This window comes from Coregonus lavaretus (genome assembly GCF_964263955.1).
Source record: "Coregonus lavaretus genome assembly, contig: HAP1_SCAFFOLD_695, whole genome shotgun sequence".
Classification (NCBI taxonomy): Eukaryota; Metazoa; Chordata; class Actinopteri; order Salmoniformes; family Salmonidae; genus Coregonus; species Coregonus lavaretus.
Window position 1 is genome coordinate 65,455 of NW_028160859.1, and position 22,882 is coordinate 88,336.

The following is a 22,882-nucleotide window of genomic DNA, read 5'->3' on the forward strand; positions in this document are numbered from 1 at the left end:
AATACTAACTGTAAGTCGCTCTGGATAAGAGCGTCTGCTAAATGACTGGCTATTTACTAATGTAAATGTAACTATCAATGTGGGTCAATAACATTGTAATAAAGAAACTGACCACGTCAGAGGACAACCATTACTTTTGCTAGGTATGTTCATTCATCTCCACTTACTGTATTTAGCCAATAGGGCTGTCCCCGTATCACCATTTTTAGATCTTAATCAGATTTGTAATTTAGAAACTAATATTGAACTATTCTGCAAATATGTAAAAAACAAACAAAAAAAACACTGTGACTGATCAAAACTTATGGCTTTGTCTTGTCCCTTTGCAGCAGACACATTTGGGGCTTTCTTGGCACTCTGGTATGTTGATAGAGTTGCGCCCGTGGCTCGTGCTCCATGATAAAACATTATTTTATTTTGCGAATAGGGGACAGTGGCGTAAATGAATCCAAACGGTACGTTGAGCCACCCGTGTTTCTAGGAAACCATACACAAAATTTATAATTTTACCAAATATTTAGGAAGAGGTCATCATTTCATGGAGTCTGTGAAGGAAGAAACCACATGGAAAAAGTGGTAAGCAAGTTAGGTCCAAAAAAACAGATTTTCATCAAGTTAAATGAATGTATTATGTTTCATGATGCTTGTATCTAAACCAAAGTAGATCATTTTAAGATTGTTCTATACATCAGTTGGGGTCTCTATAAGCTTCAATAAGAGGTTGTAAACCTAGCATGAAAGTGTATCCTTGTAGCTGAGAGGGCTAATATAGTCAAAATGTTTGGGGTAAGTTGAACCAAAGGCAAATTGAGCAAATTGAAGCGTTTTCTTCCCAGGTGTAATGCAAGGTAACAAAGTACAAGGTGTTTGTTAGGTGTTAAGCCTGTGATAATAGATGCTTAAAATGAATAAAAGACAGAAAAGTGATTGTGTTGAATTGTGTTTGGGAAATAACATACAGTCGTGGTCAAATGTTTTGAGAATTACACAAATATTAATTTTCACAAAGTCTGCTGCCTCAGTTTTTATGATGGCAATTTGCATATATTCCAGAATGTTATGAAGAGTGATCAGATGAATTGCAATTAATTGCAATGTCCCTCTTTGCCATGAAAATCAACTTAATCCCCAAAAAACATTTCCACTGCATTTCAGCCTTGCCACAAAAGGACCAGCTGACATCATGTCAGTGATTCTCTCGTTAACACAGGTGAGAGTGTTGACGAGGACAAGGCTGGAGATCACTCTGTCATGCTGATTGAATTAGAATAACAGACTGGAAGCTTTAAAAGGAGGGTGGTGCTTGAAATCATTGTTCTTCCTCTGTTAAATCAAATCAAATCAAATTGTATTGGTCACATGCGCCGAATACAACAGGTGCAGACATTACAGTGAAATGCTTACTTACAGCCCTTAACCAACAGTGCATTTATTTTAAACAAAAAAAGTAAGAATAAAACAACAACAAAAAAAGTGTTGAGAAAAAAAAAGCAGAAGTAAAATAAAGTGACAGTAGGGAGGCTATATATACAGGGGGGTACCGTTGCAGAGTCAATGTGCGGGGGCACCGGCTAGTTGAGGTAGTTGAGGTAATATGTACATGTGGGTAGAGTTAAAGTGACTATGCATAAATACTTAACAGAGTAGCAGCAGCGTAAAAAGGATGGGGTGGGGGGGCAGTGCAAATAGTCCGGGTAGCCATGATTAGCTGTTCAGGAGTCTTATGGCTTGGGGGTAGAAGCTGTTGAGAAGTCTTTTGGACCTAGACTTGGCACTCCGGTACCGCTTGCCGTGCGGTAGCAGAGAGAACAGTCTATGACTAGGGTGGCTGGAGTCTTTGACAATTTTGAGGGCCTTCCTCTGACACCGCCTGGTATAGAGGTCCTGGATGGCAGGAAGCTTTGCCCCAGTGATGTACTGGGCCGTACGCACTACCCTCTGTAGTGCCTTGCGGTCGGAGGCCAAGCAGTTGCCATACCAGGCGGTGATGCAACCAGTCAGGATGCTCTCGATGGTGCAGCTGTAGAATTTTTTGAGGATCTGAGGACCCATGCCAAATCTTTTTAGTCTCCTGAGGGGGAATAGGCTTTGTCGTGCCCTCTTCACGACTGTCTTGGTGTGTTTGGACCATGATAGTTCGTTGGTGATGTGGACACCAAGGAACTTGAAGCTCTCAACCTGTTCCACTACAGCCCCGTCGATGAGAATGGGGGCGTGCTCAGTCCTCTTTTTTTTCCTGTAGTCCACAATCATCTCCTTTGTCTTGGTCACGTTGAGGGAGAGGTTGTTGTCCTGGCACCACACGGCCAGATCTTTGACCTCCTCCCTATAGGCTGTCTCATCGTTGTCGGTGATCAGGCCTACCACTGTTGTGTCGTCGGCAAACTTAATGATGGTGTTGGAGTCGTGCCTGGCCATGCAGTCATGGGTGAACAGAGAGTACAGGAGGGGACTGAGCACGCACCCCTGAGGGGCCCCCGTGTTGAGGATCAGTGTGGCAGATGTGTTGTTACCTACCCTTACCACCTGGGGGCGGCCCGTCAGGAAGTCCAGGATCCAGTTGCAGAGGGAGGTGTTTAGTCCCAGGATCCTTAGCTTAGTGATGAGCTTAGAGGGCACTATGGTGTTGAATGCTGAGCTGTAGTCAATGAATAGCATTCTCACGTAGGTGTTCCTCTTGTCCAGGTGGGAAAGGGCAGTGTGGAGTGCGATAGAGATTGCATCATCTGTGGATCTGTTGGGGCGGTATGCAAATTGGAGTGGGTCTAGGGTTTCTGGGATAATGCTGTTGATGTGAGCCATGACCAGCCTTTCAAAGCACTTCATGGCTACAGACGTCAGGGCTACGGGTCTGTAGTCATTTAGGCAGGTTATCTTAGAGTCCTTGGGCACGGGGACTATGGTGGTCTGCTTGAAACATGTTGGTATTACAGACTCAGTCAGGGACATGTTGAAAATGTCAGTGAAGACACTTGCCAGTTGGTCAGCACATGCTCGGAGTACACGTCCTGGTAATCCGTCTGGCCCTGCGGCCTTGTAAATGTTGACCTGCTTAAAAGTCTTACTCACATCGGCTACGGAGAGCGTGATCACATAGTCATCCGGAACAGCTGGTGCTCTCATGCATGCTTCAGTGTTGCTTGCCTCGAAGCGAGCATAGAAGTGGTTTAGCTCGTCTGGTAGGCTTGTGTCACTGGGCAGCTCGCGGCTGTGCTTCCCTTTGTAGTCTGTAATAGTTTTCAAGCCCTGCCACATCCGACGAGCGTCAGAGCCAGTGTAGTATGATTCAATCTTAGACCTGTATTGACTCTTTGCCTGTTTGATGGTTCGTCGGAGGTCATAGCGGGATTTCTTATAAGCGTCCGGGTTAGAGTCCCGTTCCTTGAAAGCGGCAGCTCTACCCTTTAGCTCAGTGCGGATGTTTCCTGTAATCCATGGCTTCTGGTTGGGGTATGTACGTACGGTCACTGTGGGGACGACATCATCGATGCACTTATTGATGAAGCCAGTGACCATAGTTACCTGCAAGGAAACACGTGCTGTCATCATTGCTTTGCACAAAAAGGGCTTCACAGGCAAGGATATTGCTGCTAGTAAGATTGCACCTAAATCAACCATTTATCGGATCATAAAGAACTTCAAGGAGAGAGGTTCAATTGTTGTGAAGAAGGCTTCAGGGCGCCCAAGAAAGTCCAGCAAGCGCCAGGTCCATCTCCTAAAGTTGATTCAGCTGCGGGATCGGGGCACCACCAGTGCAGAACTTGCTCAGGAATGGCAGCAGGCAGGTGTGAGTGCAGCTGCACGCACAGTGAGGCAAAGACTTTTGGAGGATGGCCTGGTGTCATGAAGGGCAGCGAGGAAGCCACTTCTATTCATGAAACACATCAGGGACAGACTGATATTCTGCAAAAGGTACAGGGATTGGACTGCTGAGGACTGGGGTAAAGTCATTTTCTCTGATGAATCCCCTTTTCGATTGTTTGGGGCATCCGGAAAAAAGCTTGTCCGGAGAAGACAAGGTGAGCGCTACCATCAGTCCTGTGTCATGCCAACAGTAAAGCATCCTGAGACCATTCATGTGTGGGGTTGCTTCTCAGCCAAGGGAGTGGGCTCACTCACAATTTTGCCTAAGAACACAGCCACGAATAAAGAATGGTACCAACACATCCTCCGAGAGCAACTTCTCCCAACCATCCAAGAACAGTTTGGTGACGAACAATGCCCCTTCCAGCATGATGGAGCACCTTGCCATAAGGCAAAAGTGATAACTTAGTGGCTCGGGGAACAAAACATCGAAATTTTGGGTCCATGGCCAGGAAACTCCCCAGACCTTAATCCCATTGAGAACTTGTGGTCAATCCTCAAGAGGTGGGTGGACAAACAAAAACCCACAAATTCTGACAAACTCCAAGCATTGATTATGCAAGAATGGGCTGCCATCAGTCAGGATGTGGCCCAGAAGTTAATTGACAGCATGCCAGGGCGGATTGCAGAGGTCTTGAAAAAGAAGGGTCAACACTGCAAATATTGACTCTTTGCATAAACTTAATGTAATTGTCAATAAAAGCCTTTAACACTTATGGAATGCTTGTAATTATACTTTAGTATACCATAGTAACATCTGACAAAAATATCTAAAAACACTGAAGCAGCAAACTTTGTGAAGACCAATACTTGTGTCATTCTCAAAACTTTTGACCACGACTGTAGACATGGTTTTAAAAAGTGGTAATATTTCATTCAGTACAGACATTTGTAGGTGGCTTAATTTACCCTTTCCCGCAGCTCAACCTACCCCATACCCGGGGTAAGTTGTGCCAATATACTTTTTTGGACAAGCTTTGTTTTCAAAACTGTAATGTTGGCATGAATTCCGATTATTTCCAGGGATACACAACAGCCTGAAATATATGTAGATATCTTTCTTAGATAGAATACTACATTTCCCTTGACGGAGTGATGCTGAATGTAAAAAATGGCTCAACTTACCCCACTCTTCCCTACTCAAATCAGCTAAATGTGATTAGAATCAGAGTAAAAACCTAATTATTCAAATATTTGGTTTCAGCCCTAGTAGCCAAGCCAATATCACATATAATACACACAACACCAAGGAGAGAGGGAACAAATTATGAATTAGCCTAACTAACATTTGGTATTATACTGCATGATGGTTCAACAAAGACATGTATGTGCACGTGTCCACAACCACACTCTACTGTAGTGCAGCTCAGGTACAGGCAGCTTGGCTGGGCCAGAGGCCGAGGGTGGCAGAGCGGGCATCTGGCTTGGCAGCACCAGGTTCTGGGCTCACAGCCGCTTCCCAGTGTGCCGTGCGGTGTGGCCATATTGCCCGGTCGCTGTGGACTGGGACGGGGCAGGCTGGACAGGGGGAGAGGGGGCGGAAGGGTCCTGCATGGTACCAGCATGGTGGAAATGTGGACCACACAGCGTCCAAAGCCCTGCCACACTCACAGGGGTCAAATTACACTAGAGTGTGTGCACGTGTGTGTGTTTACTCTGCAGAACGGTGCCGTAGAGAGAGGATGAGGCTAAGAGAGAAATATTGTGGCCCTTAATTCTTTGGAATAAATCCATCCTCTTAGTTATTGACAATGAATCCATCTCTCCCCTATCTCTCCCCTCTCCCCTATCTCCTCCCTCTCCCTTACCTTTCGGTATCAGCTCTGAATTGTTGTTACCACCCAAGAGTAATGGTATCATGGTTTGGCCAACACTGCTTACTGTACACCGACAATGGCTTGGCACCCAGAACAAGTATGATATGACAGTCACAGCAGGGCCATGTTCATTAGGCACCAAACGGAGGAAAGAAGACTGAAACGGAGGGACTACCTGGACTTGTCCAATATGAAACGCTCATTTTTGTTTTTCGTAGAAACACTTTTCTACAACATTTTCAGTTGAGTGCCCTAATGAATACAACCCAATCATATCCTATATTCCGGCCATAGAGGCTGAATGCACAATGCCAATATTTGTTTGTGCATTGTAGAGGCTTTGAACTGCAGCAACAGTCACTGCCACTGTGGTAAACGGGTTTACCTGAGTCAGAGTCTCCTGCAGCTGGTGTGTAGTAGAGAGGCCTTAGTGGCCCATCGCTTATCTTCGTGTTGCTGTGTGTTTATTTGAACAGGCGCCAGTGGACACGGCCTCTGTTTACCATACTCAATATTTAATGAACGGTCGGCGCCGAATGAGGGATCGCGTTAATATTGCTGTTGAAATTAAACGATAATTAGAAATGTGTTAGTCTAAAAGCCATCGCAGTCTATAAAAGTTTGATTACTGGAAAATTAGGTGCATTAAGTTTTTATGGGTTGGACCGTGCGATCGCTCGAGAATGGTTTTATGCACTTGTCATGGGCATATGATGCAGGCTGGCGACGTGTGTGCGTGTTTGTGTGTGTGTGTACACGGCTGTGTTCTGAAAAGCGGAGGTCCTCGTATGCAATGATTCTTCCAGCGATGTAATCACCCGAATATTGTTCTCATCAGTCAGACAGACTAGTTGGCCTAACTACCAGCAGCAGTACAGTCTAGGTCTCAACTAGCTGTATTGGTATTGGTAATGGTCTTCAACTAGTACCCAGTCATAATAGCATGTCTTTGTGGAATGAGACCGCTGGTCTGTATTCATGAAGCATCTCAGAGTAGGAGTGTGGATCTAGGATCAGTTTAGCCTTTTAAATCATAATGAATAAGATTACATGGACAGGGAGGACCTGATCCTAGATCAGCACTCATAATCTGACACACTTTATGAATACAGGCCTTGTTCCAATATCCACACTAGCACTTAGTATGAAGCAATGTAGAGCGTTGGGCCAGTAACCGAAAGGTCGCTGGTTCGAATCCCCCAGCCGGCAAGGTGGACAAATCTGCCGTTCTGCCCTTGAGCAAAGCAGTTAACCCCCAACAACAACTGCTCCCCGGGCGCCGATGAGTGAACTAGTGTTGGAACACAAGTGACGTTACTCAAACCACGAGAGAAGAGAATGTGCTCAGCTCAGCCTCCGTCTAATTTATGACAAGAGCACAAGTGGAAGAGCTAGCATTGTGTGGCTAATTGACGACAGGTCAGAGTTCCCTTACTGCGACTCCCTGCAACTCCATGTGGGCTACTTGTTTCTGCCTTTCTCAATTGAAACATCCGACTGTCACTGCAAGGAATGGATGTTGCCAGGCCTCACTAATGAACCAATGAATCAATGAATTAGCTAAGCAGCGATTAAATTAATGCAAGCCGAACGGAGGAGCAGGAGTCGTGGACATATCCTGGAGAAGGTGATTAGCGCCGAACAGATACAGACACACAAACCAGTCGCGGCTGCCAATATCAGTTATTACACATTTCTCCTACTTTGGACGTTTTCCTTGTTTATTAACGAATGGATTTATCATCACTTTCTGACGTTGTATTGATGTTAAGATGTTGTTTTTTAATGCTGGTCTGCCCACACGGGCACATACAGTGGGGAGAACAAGTATTTGATACACTGCCAATTTTGCAGGTTTTCCTGCTTACAAAGCATGTAGAGGTCTGTAATTTTTATCATAGGTACACTTCAACTGTGAGAGACGGAATCTAAAACAAAAATCCAGAAAATCACATTGTATGATTTTTAAGTAATTAATTTGCATTTTATTGCACAACATAAGTATTTGATCACCTACCAACCAGTAAGAATTTTGGCTCTAACTGCACCTGTTTGAACTCGTTACCTGTATAAAAGACACCTGTCCACACACTCAATCAAACAGACTCCAACCTCTCCACAATGGCCAAGACCAGAGAGCTGTGTAAGGACATCAGGGATAACATTGTAGACCTGCACAGGACAATAGGCAAGCAGCTTGGTGAGAATGCAACAACTGTTGGCGCAATTATTAGAACATTTTAGAAGTTCAAGATGACGGTCAATCAACCTCGGTCTGGGGCTCCATGCAAGATCTCACCTCGTGGGGCATCAATGATCATGAGGAAGGTGAGGGATCAGCCCAGAACTACACGGCAGGACCTGGTCAATGACCTGAAGAAAGCTGTGACCACAGTCTCAAAGAAAACCATTAGTAACACACTACGCCGTCATGGATTAAAATCCTGCAGCGCACCCAAGGTCCCCCTGCTAAAGCCAGCGCATGTCCAGGCCCGTCTGAAGTTTGCCAATGACCATCTGGATAATCCAGAGGAGGAATACATGGCCCCATCTGGATAAGAGCGTCTGCTAAATGACTAAAATGTAAATGTAATGTAAATGAATGGGAGAAGGTCATGTGGTCTGATGAGACAAAAATTGAGCTTTTTGGTCTAAACTTCACTCGCCGTGTTTGGAGGAAGAAGAAGGATGAGTACAACCCCAAGAACACCATCCCAACCATGAAGCATGGAGGTGGAAACATCATCATTCTTTGGGGATGCTTTTCTGCAAAGGGGACAGGTGCACCGTATTGAGGGGAGGATGGATGGGGCCATGTATCGCGAGATCTTGGCCAACAACCTCCTTCCCTCAGTAAGAGCATTGAAGATGGGTCGTGGCTGGGTCTTCCAGCATGACAACGACCCGAAACACACAGCCAGGGCAACTAAGGAGTGGCTCCGTAAGAAGCATCTCAAGGTCCTGGAGTGGCCTAGCCAGTCTCCAGACCTGAACCCAATAGAAAATCTTTGGAGGGAGCTGAAAGTCCGTATTGCCCAGCGACAGCCCCGAAACCTGCAGGATCTGGAGAAGGTCTGTATGGAGGAGTGGGCCAAAATCCCTGCTGCAGTGTGTGCAAACCTGGTCAAGACCTACAGGAAACGTATGATCTCTGTAATTGCAAACAAAGGTTTCTGTACCAAATATTAAGTTCTGCTTTTCTGATGTATCAAATACTTATGTCATGCAATAAACTGCAAAATCGGCAGTGTATCAAATACTTGTTCTCCCCACTGTAGGAGGTACATATGAGCGTGTGGTACCTGTGTTCAAGCTGGTTAACCTTAGAGATCTTAACCGCTGTCTCTCACTAACACAACGTTCATCATGCATGTCACTCTTCACTTGCTTTACTGTACATGGTGGGCGGATCGATTCAGCTCGGTGGTCAGGTTTGCGTTGCCATGTGCGTGTGTGTGCATATAGTGGGCTCAATACTGAGTGTGTGTGTGTAGGGTTGCGAGAGAGCGCATGATGTGTGGGTTGAGGAGGTCCAAGAATAGATATGTCATAATCAACTTTGCGGTGTATAGCGAGCGGGTGGTTTGTTCGGCCCGAGTATCAAATCATCTCCCAAAGTTTTCTTTTCCGAATCCAAAACCTCTGAGCCCAAATCGTTCGAGAGAGAAAAAAGAAAGTGAGGGTCTCCTTGATTATGTGACATCCTCCGGAAGGCCTCTGGAGTCGTTTCCTCCATTACTTAGAAGAAAAAAGCCTTCTCACTATTGAGACTGTCACTCTCAATTTGGGCTAATGGTAAGCATGCACAGGCCTCCTGGATATTCTCCCTCCACACCCACCCAGAGTCCCCCCCCCCCACTCCGCCCTTCCCGCCACCGATCGCCGTGGTGACACTTTGATTAGATCATCAATCGTGGCTGTTAACAGTGGTTTTCCTGAGCACCTGGGCAGGCAGGTCACAGCTGGCTCTGAGCTACCGCTGTCCCCCTGACCCAACACTGCGTGTGCGTGTATGTGTGTGTGTGTGTGCACCTCTCTGTGTCTGTATGTGTGTGTGTGTGCGTGTGTGTTTCTCATTTCTGTCAGCATAGGGGGATTTGAAATGACCCACACAGTGCACTGCAGGATTTTATTGAGTGAATGTATATCTGACTGTGTTTGCTGCTGTTTCAGCTCAATACAAATGAGAAGTTATTAGACTTTGCTTGTTATTTTCTCCTGATATTGTTTTGTTGGGCTCTGGAGGTCAAGGTAGTAATCAATTCTATAATTGTATTACACTGGGTTTGAGAGATTGTTAATTTTTTTGGGAGGAGGAGGAGTGTGTGTATGTGTGTGTCTTTGTATTCGTGTGTAAATGAGTAGAGAATTGTTATTGTGTGTGTGTGTGTGTGCGTCTCTGTGTGCCTGCCCAGAGTCTCGCTCACAACAGTGTATTGTTCACTGTCCTACAGATGCATAGAGATACTGTATGTGACAGCAGGCTGTTGCTCTATGCCGAACAATACACACTCACAGATACTTAGAGCGATGCATTACACACACACACACACACACACACACACACACACACACACACACACACACACACACACACACTATAAATCCAGGTACTTCTTCCCTTTATTTACTTTTGCTGTGAAGCCAATTCCCTCATCTTCCCGCTAAAGCGCTGTAAATGTATAATGGGACAAAGTGTGTGTCTCGTTCCAATTCCTCAGGTATTACATGATTAAATAAATGTCCCGGGTTTTTAACTAGGTATTTGCCTGTTGGGAAAATCTAGGGATTATGGTCCAGTATTATTTCAATATGAAAGGTCATTGATCATTCTCAGAGAAGTGGTTTTGTCTCTATGTCTCTCTGTCTCTCTGTCTCTCTGTCTCTCTGTCTCTCTGTCTCTCTCTCTCTCTCTCTCTCTCTCTCTCTCTCTCTCTCTCTCTCTCTCTCTCTCTCTCTCTCTCTCTCTCTCTCTCTCTCTCTCTCTGTCTCTGTCTCTGTCTCTCTCTGTGTGTGTGTCTCTCTCTCTCTCTTTCTCTCTGTCTCTCTCTCTGTCTCTATTTCTCTCTTTCTGTGTGTGTCTCTCTCTCTCTCTCTCTCTCTCTCTGTCTCTCTCTCTGTCTCTATTTCTCTCTCTCGGTGTGTGTCTGTCTCTCTCTCTGTGTGTCTATCTTGCTCTCTCCTTCTCTTTCTCTGCGAAAAAAGGTCCAACAAAAAACAAGACAGGAAAAACCTATTAACTCCCTATTCCTGGACATTGCCGTAAACATGGCTAATTGTTCCCTTCATTGTGTTGCTGCTCAGCTGAGTGGTGTGGCAGTGGAGAGGGCCGCACAGAAAGAGAGGGAAAGAGATAGAAGGGGAAGGGAGAGGGGGAGAGAGGGGGAGACAGAGAGAGGGAGAGAGGGAGAGAGGGGGAGAGAGGGAGAGACAGGGAAGGAGAGAGCAGGGCTTTTGTTGTGATTATTAATGGCCGTTTCACATGAACCTGCTCTAATAAACTCAACAATGGCCCAAAATCACCTGACTGATGAGTAGGATGTGGTAGCGGCAGTCGCAAGCGGATGGCCAGGCGTGGCCCTGGTAACGGTAACCGTTACAGGCACCGTACTGCCACCACCGCACCCTCCCTCCTGACCAAGATTAATGAAACTTCCATTGCTTTTAATTAGCACAGCTGTGGTCATCAATTATAACCCCCCTTCTACTTCCCCTCCCCCCAAATACAAATATTGTTATATTTTGGGGGAAATTCTTGATTTATATTATTGTGGTGGCCGGCGGAGTGAGATGAATGGGCCCCCATCATCGCCGTTCGCAGGGAGATGAAGAGTTGGAGCGGGGAGGAGATGGGGGGAGAGGAGGGAGGGTAATAAGATCAGCTGCAGTGGAGAGTATTGTATCATATTGTACAGTAGGGGACACAGTCATGTGAGAGGGAGGGAGAGTGAGAGCCGACCCTGATGCAGTGGAGTACATACACTGAGTGTACAAAACATTAGGAACACCTGCTCTTTCCATGACATAGACTTACCAGGTGAATCTAGGTGAAAGCTATGTATGATCCCTTATTGATGCCACTTATTAAATCCACTTCAATCAGTGTAGATGAAAGGGAGGAGACATGTTAAATAAGGATTTTGAAGTCTTGACACTTGAAACATGGATTGTGTATGTGTGCCATTCAGAGGGTGAATGGTCAAGACAAAAAATGTAAGTGCCTTTGAACGGGATATGGTAGTAGGTGCCAGGCGCACCGGTTTGTGTCAAGAACTGCAACGCTGCTGGGTTTTTCACGTTCAACAGTTTCCAGTGTGTATCAAGAATGGTCCACCACCGAAAGGACATCCAGCCAACTTGACACAACTGTGGGAAGCATTGGAGTCAACAAGGGCCAGCATCCCTGTGGAATGCTTTCGACACCTTGTAGAGTCCATGCCCGATGAATCGAGGCTGTTCTGAGGGCAAAAGGGGGTGCAACTCAATACTAGGAAGGTGTTCCTAATGTTTTGTACACTCAGTGTAGAAGTGTGTATGTTTCATCAGTGTCTTACGTCAAGAGTGGCTTGAGTGTACACTACTTTGAGTATTAGCTATAATACAAACCATTTGTGTAATAATTTGCCCAATCATCAACTACAATGCCAACTGAAATCATCAGTAGCATAAGCCAAAATGCACCATAAATAAAGCAGCGTATTTGATCTTATCTAAGCCCTCATTGGGCTAGTTGGCTGAATGATTGATTGACATATACAGACTTCCTTATCTGCTCAGCATCAACTTTCGCATTCCCCATCTCTCTGTACAGTGTGCTGTACATTCTCCTCATTCCTATAGCACTACTTTTGACCAGAGCTGTATGGGCCCTGGTCAAAAGTAGTGCACTATATAGGGAATAGGGTGCCATTTGGAACATAGCCTTTGTCTCTGTGTTGTGCTGAGCTGGTATGTGGCATTAGCTTAGCACGACTGGCCTGTCCCTGTGTTAATGAATGGAAACACAGCCCAGTGGAGCCGTAGCATTGCTAACCCAGCCAGCTACAGGCAGAAAGAAAAACATTTGTCACCATGTATCCACCGCACTCCCAGTTTCCATTTCAAATGAAACTTTATGACTCCTGACGTTTTTCTTCTTCTCTTCTCCAGGCTTGCTCTTTCCCCCACCGTGTCTGTTGCTCAGATTGGAGTTAGTGAGTGTGAGGTGTTAGCACAGGGTTTTTCTATGCACGTTGAGCTGTAGACAGGGATAGAATCTCTCCACTGTCATACTGTAGTTCTCTCTCTGAGAATGGTGCTATGGAATGGTGGTATCGCTCTCTGTATTTCTGACACTCTTTTTCAGTCAGAGTATTAGTGAAATAGATATTCAGTGTTATAGTGATTCATGTGGGTTATGTGTAGATGTGGAGGTCGGGAGATGTGCTCTGTTTTTCAACCTGTGTGTTTGTGGTGAAAGTGTGTGTGTGTTGGGTTTGTTGTGAGCCACCAGCCACCATTTGCCCTCTTGACTCCAGGGTGGGATCTGGGATGGGAAGATATTTCATGAGCACACACACACACACACACACACACACACACACACACACACACACACACACACATACATACATGAACACACAAGCCCCACGCCCCTACGTCCACCAACCCACAGAATACAGCTCAAAACAGAAATAATGTTTTAAATGCAATCATTGTCAGGCCCAAACAATGTCATTTATCAAGGGAGCATTTGGGACTGTATAATAAGTTTCACATTATTAATACCATTTTTCATCCTCTGTCAGGCCTGTCTGATTTATGGAATGAATGTGATCTAAGGTGATCATTGAATTAGAATTCCAGTAATAAGAGAGGGAGAAAGAAGACCAGGTCTTTACTTCTGCCCAGACACACGCACGCACGCACACACACACACACACGCACGCACGCACACGCTCACACACGCGCACACACACACACACACATACACACACACACACACCCACACGCACACACACACACACACGAACGCACACACACACACACACGAACGCACGCACGCACACACCTACACCCGCACGCACACATACCCACACGTGAACGCACGCACACACACCCACACACACACGCACGCACGCACACACAGACACATCCATGTACACCCTCACACAGTCCCCCCCCCCCCCCCCCACATACACACACAACCAACCCTCCCAACCCGTTATGCTTTTGCTGTTTTGCCACAAAGCCAATTTGCTAAACAACCGTGGGCTAGACCGATACCGGCTTCATAATTTGAAGGGGGGAGAGAAAGGAGCGAGGCCCTTGTTAATTAGATAAGGGATAAAGCTCATTATTTAAAATGATATTGAGCCAAAAGTAAATATAAGTGGCCCCGTTAGAAGGCTTATAATGGGCCTGGATGGGGATGGGGCGTCGTTACAGCAGAACACAATGATTTACAGCTAGACGCTCTTTGATGTATAGACTTTACCTTTTTATTAAGCGAGTGTCGTCACGGTCCCCGGCTCACTCATTTCCCACTGTGTGTAATCAAAATCCATAGCCAGACGCTGTTGTCCCAATCCCAATATGTTCAGTTGAAAAAAATAACAACAACACAACAAATAGAAACAGAAATTCCTTTCAGATAATTTGAGTGGCAATAAAGAAAGTAGTGGATCATTTCTTTAATATTGGATCGAGGGTCTAACAGTAACAAGTCAACCTTTGGGCATTATTAGCCCCTCTCTCTCTGGTTCTATTGCATTAGCTTGTCTATCTGGGGTGTGTGATCTCTGTCATACATCATCCTCTTTGATTTCTGTTAGAGAGTGAGTTTCTCTTCTGTTCTAATCAGGTTGTGGAGTCTACCTCTGGTTTAAACACTCTAACACTTTAAATAGGAAGGGAGGAGAAAGTGGCTGCATTCCCAAGTGACACCCTAATCCCTATATAATGCACTACTTTTGACCAGGGCCAATATGGATCTGGTCAAAAGTAGTGCACTATATAGGGATTAGGGTGCCATTTGAGAGACACCCAGTGTTTCCGTGTTGTTACCGTTGTTGACTCCAGCCCACAGGACTCTTTAATGCTTCCGCTCCCTCTCCGTAGTATTACCAGGGAATTTATGACAGAGTTCCACTGTATTCCTTAAAAGATAATTACATTCATCATCCCTTTTCCCTTGCTTTTGTGTACCTGAGAGCCGCACAATCGCGTCGGGAAAACATAAATATTTCGCCGACGCTACTGCTGGCAGGTGATCTTAATGAAATTCTAGGAGTGTAATTTGATTTACGAGCCGCTAATGTGGCCTGATATTAGAGAGAAACAGCACTGATATGGCTGCCTTGTGCTGTATTTAAGGGCTATCAGAAGCCCCAATAAAGAGCGTTGTGTCTTTACGGCTTTTAGCTGAGTTATTGTCGCAGATATTCATATCCATAGTAATTCTTCGCGGCGACGCAATTTAGTGCCGGCAATATATAAATACGGAGATAATAGTTAATTTGGGTGCGGATCCTCAGATTGCAGAGGCTTTAAATACCAAAAAGTTTGGACTAGGAAGCATCTGGAGGCTTTTTAAGTGCTGCTGATAGGTGCCGAGGGAGGCCTCTGACCTCTTGTGGTCACACAAATTAGGAGTAGGGGTGCTTTTCCGCCTTTTTGGTGGTTGGTTACCAGCCAAGGATGCCAGTGGGTTGCATTTTCTGCGCTTGATTTGCGATTTTGGGATGAAACATTTTGATTTACGGTCCAGTATTCATTAAATCCATTAATGAATACCCCCCCCCCCCCCCAAACACACACACACACGGACATACGCATTTATCTTTCAAACCTCTCCTATCAACCATTTCTTTGTTCTTTACTGGAACTCTAGTTGTATGGTCAGCAGTGTGTGTATGTGTGTGTGTGTCTCTGTGTGTGTGTGTGTGTATACAGTGGGGGAAAAAAGTATTTAGTCAGCCACCAATTGTGCAAGTTCTCCCACTTAAGATGAGAGAGGCCTGTAATTTTCATCATAGGTACACATCAACTATGACAGACAAATTGAGATTTTTTTCTCCAGAAAATCACATTGTAGGATTTTTTATGAATTTATTTGCAAATTATGGTGGAAAATAAGTATTTGATCACCTACAAACAAGCAAGATTTCTGGCTCTCACAGACCTGTAACTTCTTCTTTAAGAGGCTCCTCTGTCCTGTATTAATGGCACCTGTTTGAACTTGTTATCAGTAGAAAAGACACCTGTCCACAACCTCAAACAGTCACACTCCAAACTCCACTATGGCCAAGACCAAAGAGCTTTCAAAAGACACCAGAAACAAAATTGTAGACCTGCACCAGGCTGGGAAGACTGAATCTGCAATAGGTAAGCAGCTTGGTTTGAAGAAATCAACTGTGGGAGCAATTATTAGGAAATGGAAGACATACAAGACCACTGATAATCTCCCTCGATCTGGGGCTCCACGCAAGATCTCACCCCATGGGGTCAAAATGATCACAAGAACGGTGAGCAAAAATCCCAGAACCACACGGGGGGACCTAGTGAATGACCTGCAGAGAGCTGGGACCAAAGTAACAAAGCCTACCATCAGTAACACACTACGCCGCCAGGGATTCAAATCCTGCAGTGCCAGACGTGTCCCCCTGCTTAAGCCCGTCTGAAGTTTGCTAGAGTGCATTTGGATGATCCAGAAGAGGATTGGGAGAATGTCATATGGTCAGATGAAACCAAAATAGAACTTTTTGGTAAAAACTCAACTCGTCGTGTTTGGAGGACAAAGAATGCTGAGTTGCATCCAAAGAACACCATACCTACTGTGAAGCATGGGGGTGGAAACATCATGCTTTGGGGCTGTTTTTCTGCAAAGGGACCAGGACGACTGATCCGTGTAAAGGAAAGAATGAATGGGGCCATGTATCGTGAGATTTTGAGTGAAAACCTCCTTCCATCAGCAAGGGCATTGAAGATGAAACGTGGCTGGGTCTTTCAGCATGACAATGATCCCAAACACACCGCCTGGGCAACGAAGGAGTGGCTTCGTAAAAAGCATTTCAAGGTCCTGGAGTGGCCTAGCCAGTCTCCAGATCTCAACCCCATAGAAAATCTTTGGAGGGAGTTGAAAGTCCATGTTGCCCAGCGACAGCCCCAAAACATCACTGCTCTAGAGGAGATCTGCATGGAGGAATGGGCCAAAATACCAGCAACAGTGTGTGAAAACCTTGTGAAGACTTACAGAAAACGTTTGACCTGTGTCATAGCCAACAAAGGGTATATAACAAAGTATTGAGAAACTTTTGTTATTGACCAAATACTTATTTTCCACCATAATTTGCATATAAATTCATTAAAAATCCTACAATGTGATTTTCTGGAATTTTTTTCCTCATTTTGTCTGTCATAGTTGACGTGTACCTATGATGAAAATTACAGGCCTCCCTCGTCTTTTTAAGTGGGAGAACTTGCACAATTGGTGGCTGACTAAATACTTTTTTTCCCCACTGTATGTGGGTGCTGGCCTGCTTGTGCTTGTGTGCGTTAATGTGTGTATTTCCCACCGTTGAGCTATGGCTCATAATAAAAACAGGCAATAACAGGGACACCTCACTGGGACCTGGCCTTTACTCCTCCCCCTCTCCCCCTCTCTCTCCCCACCCAGCCCTCCCTAAGTTATGGGCTGAATAACCACGGAACAATATTAAGATAACATTTCCTGATTGTTTGTCAGGCAACGAGGCACCTTCACCTCGCTTTCATCACGTCCACCATGTTCATTAAATTTACAATTTGTATTTGCCCTATAGCGGGATAAACAGGAGCTTATCTGATGCGTCTTTTATTCTTTATTTCATTATCTTTTCTTCCCCCTCTCGGGATTGAAGGTAAATATAAATCCACAGTAGCATCGCTGTGGTGCTGGGGTCTTGTTTGTATTGCAGTCATACTGTGTGTGTGTGTGTGTGTGTGTGTGTGTGTGTGTGTGTGTGTGTGTGTACGCACTAGCCCTCTCTCTCTATCAGAAGAGGCCTTGCGACTATTCTCCTGAAAACACCGCTCTGTACTACGTTTTTACTACTCTTGTATACTCGAGAGGGGGCGGTTGTATTTCTCTATCGACGACTCAGTTAATAGTTAACATCGTACACCACTTAGAAGTGTGACATTAAAATGTGGAATCCAAAGAAATCATTCCTGTGAACTCTGCCTTTTCACAAATCATTATTGTATTCAGACTTCAAGCTTCCACTATCAAGCTGCCTCACACTACAGAAACAGGAGGTACTCCTGCTCCTATGTGCCGACCCAGCTCGTACAAGCCAAGGTTCGTGCAAGACTACTTACTTACACCACTGTGGTACAGGGTGTGTTCACTAAAGACGTTGCAGTGGTCGACATGCAGAACACACACCTAGCCACACTGTGTGAGAGGTTGGAAGGTAGATGACTGCTCATTTGAATGGTAAACCAGCTCCGTCCAGCCAACTGATTTGATTACCTTCAAAGCCCATTAACCATAGACTACTAGAGCCTTGGAAAGCACGTGCAGGGCACAAGAGCGATGGTGTCTCGTCATGCTATTGTTCAACCTGGGAACGAGCTTGTCGTCAGTTGACTTTGTGTACGCTAATGGAAAATAACGAAGCCGGGACGGTGTACTCAGGAAACAGTCACCCAAAGGATTCTAATATTTTCTGAATGTTTTAACAAACACTCTTTAATTTGGTTTCAATCGACTCCCGCAGAAGAAATCTTCTGGCCTCATGCACGCACGCATACAAACACACAAGTTTTGGTCAACTTTAAAGTTATCCACAGTCTTCGACTCGTAATGTCTGGGACAGCTCAAGGCCAAATGATTTAATGTTCATTCTGCTAATTTAGCCTGGATTTAAGCTGACGGGCGAGAGAGGATGATCCATTCTGACCCTACTGACCCTACTGAGTGCTGTCATGTTTCTCCCTCTAGGTAATCTTTCGCTCTCACACACACTCTATTTTGCATGTGAAAATGCTCTCCTGACAGTTGCATATCAGATGGATTCTCTCTCTTTCCCCCCCCATCTCCCCTTCACTAAATAAACAACAGTCTTCACTTTGAAGTTGTCAGTTTGGCTGGAGAGGAGAGTTGGCCTCTCTCTCTCTCTCTCTCTCCCTCTGCTCCCCTCTGGAGTGTGAGAATATGGCGGAGACTTTTCTCTGACTGACTGGTCACCCTAACGGGAGGGACCTCTGGAGCATTGTCTACCAGACTTCACAGCATCTGACTTTTAGGAAAGCTATGACCTGTCTATACATTTTTGCGCCACATGTCCTGTTGTCAGTGAATTGTGTCGCGTAAGTAAAATAGGGTTAGTGGAAGTAAGTTACTGACTCACACACACACAAACACACACACACACACACACACACACACACACACACACACACACACACACACACACACACACACACACACACACACACACACACACACACACACACACACACACACACACACACACAATCCTATCCCAGTGACTACCTTGCCACATGGGGGCAGTAGTGCAGAGAGGCTTCACATGGGATGGTCTCAGATGAGCTTCATTTGCCATCAGTGGAAGTGTATCCTGCAGATCGAGGTATGATAATGAATGACAGTATAGGAATAAAGACGAGAGCTTACAGGGAAGAGGCCCACCTGGCTATTTGAATAAATCTGCATGGGATGCCAATCATTTAGTTGCTTCAGGATCAGAGGAAAGAGAGAGACAGAGGGAGAGTGTGTGTGTGTGTGGACGTGTTTAACTATACTTGTGGGGACTAGAAGTCCCCACAAGAATAGTAAACTAACAGCAATTTGACCAACTATTGTTAAACCCCCTAGAAATAGCATTTTAGTGTTAAGGTTAGAATTAGGGTTAGGGTTAGTTTTAGGGTTAGGGTTAGGAGCTAGGGCTGGGGTTAAGGTTAGGTTTTCGGGTTAAGGTTAGGGTTAGGGTTAAGGTTAAGGTTAGGGTAAGGGTTAGGGGTTAGAGAAAATAGTATTTTGAATGGGACTGACTTGTGTGTCCCCACAAGGTTAGTTGTACAAGACTGTGTGTGTGTGTGTGTGTGTGTGTGTGTGTGTGTGTGTGTGTGTGTGTCTGTGTGTGTGTGTGTGTGTGTGAATACCAACACAATTGCACTCCTTGTCGTCATGTGTAATTGAGATCTAAGGAGTGCCTGTTAATTTGCTTGATGTGGAAACCCGATGAGCAGCAATCACAACAAAAATCTAATTGTATCTAACAAATAGGAGAAAGGCCGCCTGTTTCTTACCTCTCTCTCATCCTCTTTTCACCTCTCTCTCTGTCTCACTCTCTCTCTCTCTCTCTCTCTCTCTCTCTCTCTCTCTCTCTCTCTCTCTCTCTCTCTCTCTCTCAATTCAATTTCAATTTAAGGGCTTTATTGGCATGGGAAATGTATGTTAACATTGCCAAAGCAAGTGAAGTAGATGGTGAACAAAAGTGAAATAAACATAAAAAATTAACAGTAAACATTACAATCAGAAGTTCCAAAATAATAGACATTTCAAATGTCATATTATGTATATATACAGTGTTGTAACAATGTGCAAATAGTTAAAGTACAAATTGTAAAATAAATAAACATAAATATGGGTTGTATTTACAATGATGTTTGTTCTTCACTGGTTGCCCTTTTCTTGTGGCAACAGGTCACACATATTGCTGCTGTGATGGCACACTGTGGTATTTCACCCAGTAGATAAGGGCATTTATTAAAATTGGGTTTGTTTTCGAATTCTTTGTGGATCTGTGTAATCTGAGGGAAATATGTGTCTCTAATATGGTCATACATTTGGCAGGAGGTTAGGAAGTGCAGCTCAGTTTCCACCTCATTTTGTGGGCAGGATTTTGTATACAAGGATTTTCCAAAGGTTACTGTTGACACATATCCCACGATAGCTTTGGGGTTAAATTTGTCTCCACTTTTGTGGATTGGGGTGATCAGTCCTTGGTTCCAAATATTGGGGAAGATGCCAGAGCTAAGGATGATGTTAAAGAGTTTAAGTATAGCCAATTGGAGTTTGTGGTCTGTATATTTTATAATTTCATTGAGGATACCATCAACACCACAGGCCTTTTTGGGTTGGAGGGTTTGTATATTGTCCTGTATTTCATTCAATATAATTGGAGAATCCATTGGGTTCTGGTAGTCTTTAATAGTTGATTCTATTTGATTCATATTTGCACAACAGCATGTGAAATTTATTGTCAATCAGTGTTGCTTCCTAAGTGGACAGTTTGATTTCACAGAAGTGTGATTGACTTGGAGTTACATTGTGTTGTTTAAGTGTTCCCTTTATTTTTTTGAGCAGTGTATTATTCAGTTCCTTTGGCTTTGATGCCTCATGATTTGAGTATTGCTCTGTTCAAGTAGACTGTGATTTTGCTGTGGTCTGATAGGGGTGTCAGTGGGCTGACTGTGAACGCTCTGAGAGACTCTGGGTTGAGGTCAGTGGTAAAGTAGTCTACAGTACTACTGCCAAGAGATGAGCTATAGGTGTACCTACCATAGGAGTCCCCTCGAAGCCTACCATTGACTATGTACATACCCAGTGTGCGACAGAGCTGCAGGAGTTGTGACCCGTTTTTGTTGGTTATTTTGTCATAGTTGTTTCTAGTGGGGCATATGGGGGTGGGAATGCTGTCACATCCAGGTAGATGTTTGTCCCCCTGTGTGCTGAGAGTGTCAGGTTCTTGTCCAGTTCTGGCATTTAGGTCGCCACAGACTAGTACATGTCCCTGGGTCTCTCTCTCTCTCTCTCTCTCTCTCTCTCTCTCTCTCTCTCTCTCTCTCTCTCTCTCTCTCTCTCTCTCTCTCTCTCTCTCTCTCTCTCTACCTATTTCTATCTCTCTACCTATTTCTATCTCTCTGTTGCTGTCTCTCATATACCTCTCTGTTCCTAGATTTCCTTATCCCTTCAATCTTCCCTCTACCTCTACCCCCCCCCCCCCCCCCTCCCCCACTCTCTCTCTTGCTCTCTCTACCTCCCTCTGTCTCTGGCCTGTTTAGAGGCAGTAGGCTGTATGCATATGTATGGGGCTAGACTGTGGATCGTGACGGGATCTGACACGCGGAGACAAGATCAAAGAGCTCCATCTGATCTGGTGAAAATAGACGCAAAACCTCCTCTCATCCATACAAAACCCCCACTGATCAGTCTACTGCAAGCACCATTCCTCCTCAGCTCAGCCTCAGCCTCACACAGAGATATATACACACACACACACACACACACACACACACAAACACAAACACACAGACACACACAGAAAGAGGCAGGCGGAAAAAGAGGCCCATATCGAGGCCTAGCACCCGATTGCGCTCCACAATAAACAATGGCCCCGTTTAGCTCATAAAACAGGAGTGTTGTGCATAATGTTCACAATAAAATATAGCATCTCTTCACTCATGTTATTTACCTCTCCCCCGGTGGGCGACTGGCTGTTCCATAAATACGAGAGAGATAGAGGGAATGAGAAACACATATATCTATCGCCAGGTCTTTGGCAAATCACGGCATGAGCGAATGAACGGGAGGATTTTCAATATGCCTGCGAGATTAGGCCAAGGCGATAAAGACGCCATTTTAGAATGTGTGTTTGAGTGCTCGTGGTAAATGATGTTGAAGCTGCCGTTTCGTAAGACTGAGATGATAGTGTGACGTCACAGACGTTTCTGTGTGCGAGATAGATTCATCGTCTTTGAATGTAGATTGATGTGTAAGGCAAGCACGTGTGTGTGTCTCTCTCTCTCTGTCCCTCTCGCTCTCTCTCTCTCTCTTACACCCCCTTTCTCCCCCTTTCTCTCTTTCTACCCCTCCTTCTTTCCCCCCTCTCTCCATAAGGAAAATGTATGAGTTTGAATTATTGATTTTGACACATGTTCCACGGTGCTAGAAGTCATTATTTGTTCAGGTGAGTGTCAACATGGCGTGCTATGAAACAGATACCAGAGGCATTAAACAACGCTATCAGACCTTAAAGACACCCTCCTCCCTAAAATAACACGCTCTCACGAGTCTCGGCACTAGACAAATGCTCCCGAAAATCTGACTTCATTTGTTTATGGCGCGCACATTTTTCATTCTCCAGCTAGGCAAAATTATTATGCCGGCCTAAAGATTAATTTGACCGCAGGGTATTCTATTGTTTTTACTA

The 22,882-nt window shown here is 44.9% G+C and overlaps 1 protein-coding gene across 1 annotated transcript in view; it reads left to right on the forward strand.

The window, feature by feature from the left end:
• The window catches only part of LOC311121385 (zinc finger protein 407-like), a gene marked incomplete at both ends in the record, with an annotated part of 51,221 nt that overhangs the window by 12,498 nt on the left and 15,841 nt on the right, over positions 1–22,882 (forward strand). The window lies entirely within an intron of this gene.